Source organism: Lolium rigidum, chromosome 6, assembly GCF_022539505.1.
Source record: "Lolium rigidum isolate FL_2022 chromosome 6, APGP_CSIRO_Lrig_0.1, whole genome shotgun sequence".
In the NCBI taxonomy this organism is placed as follows: Eukaryota; Viridiplantae; Streptophyta; class Magnoliopsida; order Poales; family Poaceae; genus Lolium; species Lolium rigidum.
In genome coordinates, this window is record NC_061513.1 from 202,619,309 (window position 1) to 202,630,624 (window position 11,316).

The following is an 11,316-nucleotide window of genomic DNA, read 5'->3' on the forward strand; positions in this document are numbered from 1 at the left end:
AGTTGTCTTTTCATTCATGTGATGTGTACTCCGGCAAAAGGTGACCAAGTCCGCTCGTTTCCGCCTTCGTTCCTGTGGATAAGCGTTCTGCCTCTATCCATGTGTGTTATGCAACTGATTCTAAACGAGCCGCGGCGGCAGAGTCGGTTAAGACAGGGTCGGAAACAAACACGGCGGCAAAGCCAGCTCAAGCGGAATCGAAACAATCCACAGCGGCAAAGCCAACTACGACAGTCGGAAACAGACCAACGCCATGCCATGGCGGAAATCAAAACACACCGCGGCGGCATAGCCAGCCATAGCGGAATCACGACAGCTAGTAGTTTAATTGTTCTTTGCTTTACGTGGAGCAGTAGCCATGTCAGAAGCACCTGTGCTTGCATGGAATTTGAGGAGCTTCCGATTTCCCCTTTTTCTTTTAGAGACTCCAAATTGATCATCGATCTGGTGCTTGGTACTCAGTACACGCAGCATGCATTTGGCCAGATGGATCCGGCCTAGCCTGGTACACGCGCACAAGACCGATCGTTTCTCAGTTGAACATACGGGTCAGCTCCGATGTGGATACACGAAGATTGTGAGCTCCGAATCTGCGCTGCCGCTGGGCTTGCAAGACGGATTTTCAAAACTTATAAGGCGGATCCATCCTTAGGAGGTTCCGGCTCAAATTCTTTTCCGCGGACGTATCCTTCTCACAAGCGGTCCATGCATCGGAAATTCCTAATATAGAGCGGTTTCAGCCATGGGCGGATCCTGCTCGGATCGGATCTCCACGAACGTCTCCGGCTCGATGGCGGTCTGTGCGGAACTTACCAATGTGTTTCCGTCGAAATCGACGGTTCCGCAGATGATGATGTGGAACCCTCCCGGTTCCGGCCTCCAGACGCCGCAGGCCCCACGGTGGGCGCCAACTGTCGTTGCCTATTCGACGGTACCTCGGAGGAGGGATCCTCACGAGGGGGAGAAGAAGTAGGGGCCATAGGGCGGAGTGCACTCGGGACGGTGGTACGCGATTTACCCAGCTTCGAAACACCTGCACGATGACAGGGCCTACTGCTGCTTGTTTGGAATTATCTGGGCGCTTTCGCGTTGTTACAATGATTTGTGGTTGTGCCGCTTCTAGCTCGAGATCCCCCCTCAGGGCTCCCGTGATCCGGCTTATATAGGCGCCCGGATCTAGGGTTTCTACGGAGAGTCCTACCCGGAATACAAGTTGCCTAACTACGGAATATTACATTGACGTATACGTCAAGGATCCACCTATTCCTAACTTGTCGTCATGGATCCGGCTTTCTTCATGGGCCTTCACGGATCTGACTCCTGGCATAGACCTCTTCGGATCCGGGTACCTCTGTAGATCGGTTCGGATCCGGGTACCTCTGTAGGTCGGTTCGGATCCGGGTACCTCTGTAGGGCGGTTCGGATCCGGCTAACTTCGTAGGGCTGTTCGGATCCGGCTACCTTCGTAGGACGGTTCGGATCCGGCTACCTTCGTAGGGAGGTTCGGATCCGGCTACCTCATAGGTCGGTTGGGATCCGGCTCCTTGTTCCTGGGTTGGACATCTTCCATCTTGATCAACAACAAGTGGGCCGCCCGGTGGGCCATATGCCATCACCATAATCTGTGGGCCCCCCGGGCTTGCCGGAATCGGACCATGTCGATGGTATACCTATGAAGTATAGCCACAACAACATGCATAATATAATTATTACTCTCCACATAAGCATAGTCATTCTTATTAATTGTAGTGGGAGCAAATTCAAAAAAATAGCTATCATTATTATTCTCATCACCATAATCATCAGATATAGGATACCTATTGTAATCATAATTAATTTTCTCCTTAATAGTGGGTGGATTGAAAATATCATATTCATCATTGTAATCATCATAGAAAATTTTCTCCTCTAAAGCGGGGGAAGTAAAAAGATCATTTTCATGAAAACTAGCTTCCCAAAGCTTAGACTTTTTCATAGCATTAGCAATAATGGTGTTCACAAAATTCGTACTAATAACATTGTTATTAGCATGCAAATATAGTTCCATAGGTTTTTTAATTTTCTCTTCAAACACTTCATGTCCTAACTCAAGATAAATACTATAGAACTCTCACTACAAAGATTTGAGTCTATTGCAACAAAATTGTTTGTCGCAATACGTGCCAAATCGTGGCAATACGTATCTATCGCCACAAAATAACATTCGTTGTCAGCCGTTGCAATTGAACACATGGTAATAGGTTATTGCCACAAAAAACCAATTGTGGCAATACATTGTCCTATTGCAACAACCATGTGGGAATTTGCCACATTTTCCCCTGTGGTAACACTCGCATGATGCCACAAGTTGATTTGTGGAGATAGCTTTAATGCAACATGTGACGAATCATGGCGACTAATAGCTCGTGGCAATATACATTTGTGGTAATAACCTATGCCAACCATGCTCGTTCCATGGTAAGAAACTATGGCAACAATCTTTGTTTTTGTGGCATTAGGAATTTTTCCACGAATCGCTACGGTTGTGGCATTAACTTATAGCAATAAACATTTCAATCGTTGTAACAGGAAATTGCAACATACTCTTTTTTGTGGTGATAAATAGTTATCACAAGGGGCAAATGTTTGTAGCAAAAACTATTATGTCAATTTAAACCAGTTTAATGGTCCAAAAAGAAAATAGTAACATGTGGACTTTAGCAATCGAGTGGATCATAGTCACTTTTTATTGATCATGCATATAAATTTAACATAACGCTCGCACACAACTCGAAACTAAAAAAATTACAAGTAAAAATGAAAAACTGTACACATAACCATTGAAGTTGCTGACCTAAAGGAAATCCGGAAAAAAAATACTACAAACTATATTTCTTCCTATGGGCACCATCATCATAGTTGGCGTTTGAATGCATGCCAACCTCTGTCAATGACTATAACCCTCGTCATGGTCCTACTTGTTATCACCAGATTTTGGCTAAATCAGGAGGTGGGCCGCGATCAAGATGGGCTTGGGAGATTACATATGGAAGAATTATGAAGCGGCCTGGCACGGAGAATTTGGGCTAGTTAGCCCGTGTATCTTAATATAATAGATTGTATATCGGTTTAGAAGTTAGATTTTATCTCGTGCACGGTTTGGTGCACGCCCACATTAGAAAGTCCCCTGGACTATAAATATGTACCTAGGGTTTATGGAATAAACAACAACTCACGTTCAACCCCAAAAACAAACCAATCTCGGCGCATCGCCAACTCCTTCGTCTCGAGGGTTTCTATCAGGTAAGCGACATGCTGCCTAGATCGCATCTTGCGATCTAGGCAGCACAAGCCCCACATTGTTCATGCGTTGCTCGTACTGAAGCGCTTTTGATGGCGAGCAACGTAGTTATCATTAGATGTGTTAGGGTTAGCATTGTTCTTCGTTTAAGCATGCTTACGTAGTGCAGCCCTTGCATATCTAGCCGTCCTCATGCCTATCCCAGGTGTGGGGGCGGCACCCCGCTTGATCATTGTTTAGTAGATCTGATCCGTTACGATTGCTCCTTGTTCTACAAGGATTAGTTTAATATCTGCAATAGTTTGGCCTTACAAAGGGGGGGAGGATCCTGTGGCACGTAGGGTGGCGTTCGCAAGTCCTAAACGGGATGTTCCTAGGATCAACTTCATGTTGGTTTTACGGCCTTGTTTAGGATCGGCTTACGGGCACCGTGCGTGGCCATACGGCCCAACCTGGAGTAGGATGATCCGATTATGTGGTGAAAACCCTAAATCGTCGTAGATCTCATTAGCTTCATCTTGATCAAGCGGGACCACCAAGTATTCGTGCACCCCGTACGGATCATGGGTGGATCGGCTCTTTGAGCCGATTCACGGGATAACTCGAGAGCCGATCGAGGCTCGTATTTAACGTTTACATGTATGCCCTGCGCAGAAACTAAGCGAGGCAACCTCATCACCTTCCCGACCGGGTATAGGTCGGGTGGCACGCCCTTGCACTTCGCAACGCCGCGTGTGACCGAGAAGAGCATTGCGGGCCGTCGCTCGGAGGGGTCTCAGCCAGCCGCAGCTCTAGGCTCCCCCGGCTCTACGGTGTTGACAAGGCCGCTGCCCGCCGGTGGGTTTTGGCGGTCAACACATTTCGGCACGCCGGTGGGACATTTGTCTACATCAACCACATCGCCATCTACATCCGAGATGGTGGACGGCACGCCAGTCACATGCGACGAAATCAAAGCCATCCTCGAAGCCGCACTCTTCGGCTCCTCCCACCGAACCCACTCCCATGGCGTCAGGGGGAGGGGCTCCACGCCCGAAGGCGCACTTGATGGGAGAAATCTCCCCACCCCGTTGGAGGAGCGCACCAAGTCTCTGAAGCATGGGGATCTGCCCAAGGAGCTCAGAAGGGAACATGACGGGATCAAGGCAACCCTTGGAACCGAACTCATCGGCTCCGCTGAGAAGACCCGGCCGCACGGTATCGGGCTTGGTAGAAACCCACGTCCGGGTCCCGGTGTCGACACGGTGGATCTCAGCCACCCCATAGATCGGCCAAAGTCTTCCTTTGGTGTCAATGTGGCAGGATCTGCAAGCCGCCATGACAAAGAGGAAACAGAAAGCAGCCACTCCCGTGGCAAGGATGAAGAGGGAACCGATCCGCGCGGCCAACCCCGAGGTGAGGACATGCGGTACCTGGCAAGGGAGGGAATAAGAAGCATGCGGTATCAACGCCCACACTCCAAGCACCCTCTCAGCAAATACGAGCAACACCAAGACCGACGTCGGCGCTACGACGCCGACGATGAGAGGAATGTCTGGTCTGATGCCGAGGTCGGAAGGTACCGCCAACATGGTAGAAGCAACAACGGGTACGGTCGTCGCGCCGAAGGGAGGCCAAGGGGACGGAGTGACATGGATAAGCACTGGGACTGCCCGTTCTTCAAACATTGCTGGGACTCAGGGATGAGCCGATTGCCAACAATCGAGGACTGCCCAGAATGCAAACAAAGAAAGAAGGGTGCCCCCCCGCATCGGGACAAGCGTGCCGAGTCCCCTCAGATGGAAGATCTCGAGGAGCTAGAGGACGGTAGTGAAGAATACAAATATCATCAGTCCAGATGGTACCCTGATGGGCTCAGCCGTTCCTAGAAGCAAAGAGTCCAGCGTCCGCAAGGGTTGAAAGAAACTGAAAGATTATATCTGCGCACGATAAGGAGGGCACGGCCCGATCTGGCCGCCAAAATTCTGCGAACCCTGGACGAGGAAGGTCAGCCACAAAGAAAAGAGTGGCGCCCGAACAGAGAAAAGCCGATGATGAAACATCGGCTGGCACAAATATGGTGTTTATCCTCCCGTCGGAGTTCAATGCCCCGGGGTTAGACGAGACCTCCGTGGCACAACTTGATCTGCGGCCCACGGCCGGTTATCTTTGAGAAGCCACGAGACAGGAGCTACGGGCATCCGAAGGCCCTGTACTTACGAGGGTATATTGATGGGAGGCACTGTAAACAAGATGCTCGGTGGACACCGGAGCGGCGATTAACATCATGCCGTACTCTATGCTACGTCGGCTGGGACGCTCGAGTTCGGATCTAATCAAGACCAACGTAACGTTGAGCGACTTCAACGGCCAAGCATCCGAAGCACAAGGAGTTCTGAATGTGGATCCGACCGTAGGAAGAAAAACCATCCCCACGGCGTTCTTTATCGTTGATAGCACGAGCAGTTATGCTGTTTTGCTAGGAAGAGATTGGATCCACGCCAAGCTCGCTGCATTCCCTCCACGATGCACCAATGCATAATACGGTGGGATGGGGATGAGGTAGAGGTCGTCCAAGCCGACGACTCGGCCGAAGTTTCAACGGCTGGCATGAACGCATGGGAAGCAGCAGGCCAAGAACCCCTTTCGGGCATCAAATTGGACGATCGCGAGCGCATCGATGTGACGAAGGGAAGGGTTAAGCTAGTTTTATCCACTGGCCTGACCATGTAGTGTAAGCCAAGCGATGTGCAAGTCGGCGAGGCTGATCCTTGTGATCGGCCCCAAGGATCTATGAAGGAGCATTACAAGACCTTCACTGAGCAAACAACGTGGAAGCCGATTCCAGTAATCGGCCGTGAATATCCTCACCCACCATTCTGCCTGGGTTCAACATGTTATCCAACAGAGCCGATACCATCAATTCTCTTGACAGAATCGGCTCGGGGGGGGGGCACCCAGGTAGATAAATACGAGGGTATGCAACAGAACCATTTCATCTTCTATTGATGGGTATTGGAACATGGGGGCCGATATACAAGTCGGCCGAAAAATAAAAAAAAAATTCGAAAAATTTCAGGCATAGCCGATGCAGCAGGCATCGACTTAAGAGCAGAGGGGGTAGTTCCCTCCAAGAGGCTGGAGGGCCTCGTAAGACGTTCTCACCGGAAGTTGCTTCGGCCTGCCGAAGATGATGAGCTGATCTGATCAGCAAGGCGCAAGGTTTGGACTAAAGAAGCTCGGGGGAGGGCGGCTCGCCCTGAAATTCCCTCACTCTGAAGAGCCGATTTGTTTTGAATCGGTTGATACGGCGTTGCAAGTTGGAAATCAAGGATGATTGACGTGATCAGCTCGCTGCTATTCTCACCTTGGAGGCCCGGGGGGCAGCTCGCCGTGAAGGTCTCTGCTCCGAGGAGCCGATTTCGTTGGGATCGGCCGAACTCTGCACCGCAAGTTACCTGAAGAACGGTGCTTATGTTGCAAAATTATCATAGCTTGCTGGATCGGCTGTATGGACCCTCAACGGAAGGGAGGTGATCGGCTGGTGGCCCTGCGGGATAGCTCTCTTGGACAAGGTTGAGCCCGCCCCGAAATCTCAATGGTGATGATCCATCCTTGGCTAAGGCTCGGGGGGCAGCTCGCCCTCGAGGTCTAACCAACTCTGTCAAAGTGGGCCCGCTCTTCGTGTCGGCTCGTTCAAAAGACGGTGTTTATTGTAGAGGGAAGCTGTCGGAGCTGAACGAGCAGAATTCGGAGAGAATAAGGAAGAGGAGACCTGACATTATTTCAGGAGTTTTGCCGCTAGGTCCAACATGTCATCTTGAATGAGATCTATGGATTCGCGCGAATAAGGCTTGGACTTGTGTGGCAAGGAATTTGGGTCTGGATGGATCTATCTCGAGATCTAGTGTGGGAGGCCGATGCGATGCCATCGGCTTGTTGGGCATGGTCTAGTGCGGCAATCGGCAGAATCAGGAGGGAAGACAATCGGCTAAATTATCATAAATGGAATCGGCAAAATCGAGTTGGGGAATTTCTTCATTGATGAGCCAGATTTCTTACAGAGAAGAGCTGATTGCCCTCAAAAGAGAAGACCAGGGGGATACATTGCCCCGTCTATTCATCGCTAGTCCTATGCTAAGACCCTATCTAGGGGCCGCTGCTGCCCTCGTCGTCGTCGTCGTCGCCGTCGTCGCCACCGCCGGTGCTACTCCCCGCCGGCTCGTCGTCGCTGCTCCAGCGGCCGCCGATAGGACCCTCGTCGTCTTCGTCCTCTTCGTCGGCGTCACTGTCGACGTCGCTGAAGTTCCCGGGCCAGAGGTGGCGGCGTTTGGCCGGCGGCTCGTCGGAGGAGCTGTCTTCATCCTCCTCCTCCTCTCCCTCTTCCTTCACCTCCTCGGAGGTGGTGAAGTCCGCCCCGGAGAGGCGGTCGTCTTCGCTCTCCTCCACTACTTCCTCGTCGGCAAGGAAGCGGAGGTCGCTCTCCCCGTCGGTTTGGGATTTGTCATCCTCGGACCGGACGGAGGAGTCATGGTCCTCTTTGTCCCACTTCGTCGGGGCAAGGATGTCATACGCCGCTTGTGTACCCCACGAGGGCGTCGACTCTCGGATGGGAGAAGACACGTGGGAAGGATCCGACGAAGAAGAAGAGGAAGAGGAAGAGGACATGGTTGCAGGGGAGGGTTTTTGGAACACTCTCGCGGAAGGGGTAAAGAAGAGAACTGTTCGTTGTGGCTAAATAAAAGGAGGTGGGGGTTTTAATTTCCGAGCGGTTCTCGAGGACATGGTGCCAAAACTGTCAAATCGTGCGAGAGAAGTTGGGAAGGCAAGTCGTCATGATAAGGCGTCGCTGCGACGGTTCCGCTCTGCTGTGACACGACCCCTCCGAGGGAAAAAACGAGTGGTTTTGAAATTATCATTACCAAAACCAGGGGGGCATGTGTTATCACCAGATTTTGGCTAAATCAGGGAGGTGGGCCGCGATCAAGATGGGCTTGGGAGATTACATATGGAAGAATTATGAAGCGGCTCTGGCACGGAGAATTTGGGCTAGTTAGCCCGTGTATCTTAATATAATAGATTGTATATCGGTTTAGAAGTTAGATTTTATCTCGTGCACGGTTTGGTGCACGCCCACATTAGAAAGTCCCCTGGACTATAAATATGTACCTAGGGTTTATGGAATAAACAACAACTCACGTTCAACCCCAAAAACAAACCAATCTCGGCGCATCGCCAACTCCTTCGTCTCGAGGGTTTCTATCGGGTAAGCGACATGCTGCCTAGATCGCATCTTGCGATCTAGGCAGCACAAGCCCCACGTTGTTCATGCGTTGCTCGTACTGAAGCGCTTTTGATGGCGAGCAACGTAGTTATCATTAGATGTGTTAGGGTTAGCATTGTTCTTCGTTTAAGCATGCTTACGTAGTGCAGCCCTTGCATATCTAGCCGTCCTCATGCCTATCTCAGGTGTGGGGCGGCACCCCGCTTGATCATTGTTTAGTAGATCTGATCCGTTACGATTGCTCCTTGTTCTACAAGGATTAGTTTAATATCTCGCAATAGTTTGGCCTTACAAAGGGGGAGGATCCTGTGGCACGTAGGGTGGCGTTCGCAAGTCCTAAACGGGATGTTCCTAGGATCAACTTCATGTTGGTTTTCTGGCCTTGTTTAGGATCGGCTTACGGGCACCGTGCGTGGCCATCTGGCCCAACCTGGAGTAGGATGATCCGATTATGTGGTGAAAACCCTAAATCGTCGTAGATCTCATTAGCTTCATCTTGATCAAGCAGGACCACCAAGTATTCGTGCACCCCGTACGGATCATGGGTGGATCGGCTCTTTGAGCCGATTCACGGGATAACCTCGAGAGCCGATCGAGGCTCGTATTTAACGTTTACATGTATGCCCTGCAGGAAACTAAGCGAGGCAACCTCATCACCTTCCCGACCAGGTATAGGTCAGGTGGCACGCCTGCACTTCGCAACGCCGCGTGTGACCAGAAGAGCATTGCGGGCCGTCGCTCGGAGGGGTCTCAGCCAGCCGCAGCTCTAGGCTCCCCCCGGCTCTACAGTGTTGACAAGGCCGCTGCCCGCCGGTGGGTTTTGGCAGTCAACACTACTATGCCGAACCATCAGTCCTACAAAAGCATAAATTATTTACAAAATTCAGTACACAAATAAATGAAATTGACACTATATAAGAGAGCATATATATGCTGGCACACAAGAAAAAGTAATTTGACAAAGCTCTAGCAAGCAATCCCCTGATGTCTTCCTGAGTAGTTTCTATCAATATCCAATTTACCGTATATACCAAGGGTTAGATTATGAATTAATCCAACGGTACTACTCCATAAAGCAATGAAGGTTAGGTTAGCACTGGTACAAAACAAGAGAGAGAGAGAGAGAGAGAGAGAGAGAGAGAGGGAGAGGGAGAGGGAGAGGGAGGGAGGGAGAGAGGGAGGGAGAGGGAGAGGGAGGGAGAGGGAGGGAGGGGGAGAGAGAGAGAGGGGGAGAGGGAGAGGGAGAGAGAGAGAGGGAGAGAGAGAGAGGGAGAGAGGGAGAGGGAGAGGGAGAGGGAGAATCATGGCGACTAATAGCTCGTGGCAATATACATTTGTGCTAATAACCTATGCCAACCATGCTCGTTCCATGGTAAGAAACTATGGCAACAATCTTTGTTTTTGTGGCATTAGGAATTTTTCCACGAATCGCTACGGTTGTGGCATTAACTTATAGCAACAAACATTTCAATCGTTGTAACAGGAAATTGCAACATACTCGTTTTTGTGGTGATAAATAGTTATCACAAGGGGCAAATGTTTGTAGCAAAAACTATTATGTCAATTTAAACCAGTTTAATGGTCCAAAAAGAAAATAGTAACATGTGGACTTTAGCAATCAGTGGATCATAGTCACTTTTTATTGATCATGCATATAAATTTAACATAACGCTCGCACACAACTCTGAAACTAAAAAAATTACAAGTAAAAATGAAAAACTGTACACATAACCATTGAAGTTGCTGACCTAAAGGAAATCCGGAAAAAAAATACTACAAACTATATTTCTTCCTATGGGCACCATCATCATAGTTGGCGTTTGAATGCATGCCAACCTCTGTCAATGACTATAACCCTCATCATGGTCCTACTATGCCGAACCATCAGTCCTACAAAAGCATAAATTATTTACAAAATTCAGTACACAAATAAATGAAATTGACACTATATAAGAGAGCATATATATGCTGGCACACAAGAAAAAGTAATTTGACAAAGCTCTAGCAAGCAATCCCCTGATGTCTTCCTGAGTAGTTTCTATCAATATCCAATTTACCGTATATACCAAGGGTTAGATTATGAATTAATCCAACGGTACTACTCCATAAAGCAATGAAGGTTAGGTTAGCACTGGTACAAAACAAGAGAGAGAGAGAGAGAGAGAGAGAGAGAGAGAGAGAGAGAGAGAGAGAGAGGGAGAGGGAGAGGGAGAGGGAGAGGGAGAGGGAGGGAGGGAGAGAGGGAGGGAGAGGGAGAGGGAGAGGGAGAGGGAGGGAGAGGGAGGGAGGGAGGGAGAGAGAGAGAGAGAGGGGGAGAGGGAGAGGGAGAGAGGGAGAGGGAGAGGGAGAGGGAGAGAGAGAGAGAGAGAGAGGTTTCTAGTTGAATACTTGCGCCGAATTGGTAGAAGTCCAAATAGCACTAGGACACCCCCTGATTTACGTAATCTGCCATGTTGAAGGCTTGAAGACAATGCGGTGCGAGCCCGAGATGATGGCTGACGATGACGCTCAGACCCACTCGCCACGGACGTTGCGCTGGCTTGCTGCGGAGGCTGCCGCTCCCTGTACGGACTGCAAAGATGCCACCGCTACCTGTCCCTGTCGCGGCGAGGCTGTCGCTACCTATACCGGCCGCGAAGACGTTGCTTCTCCCGGCCCTGTCGCGGCGAGGCTGTCGTTACCTGTACCGGTCGCGAAGGCATTGCTGCTCCCTGTCGCGGCGAGGCTGCCGCTCCAGCCGAAGATGGTGCCGCTCCCGCCGACGAGGGAGGAT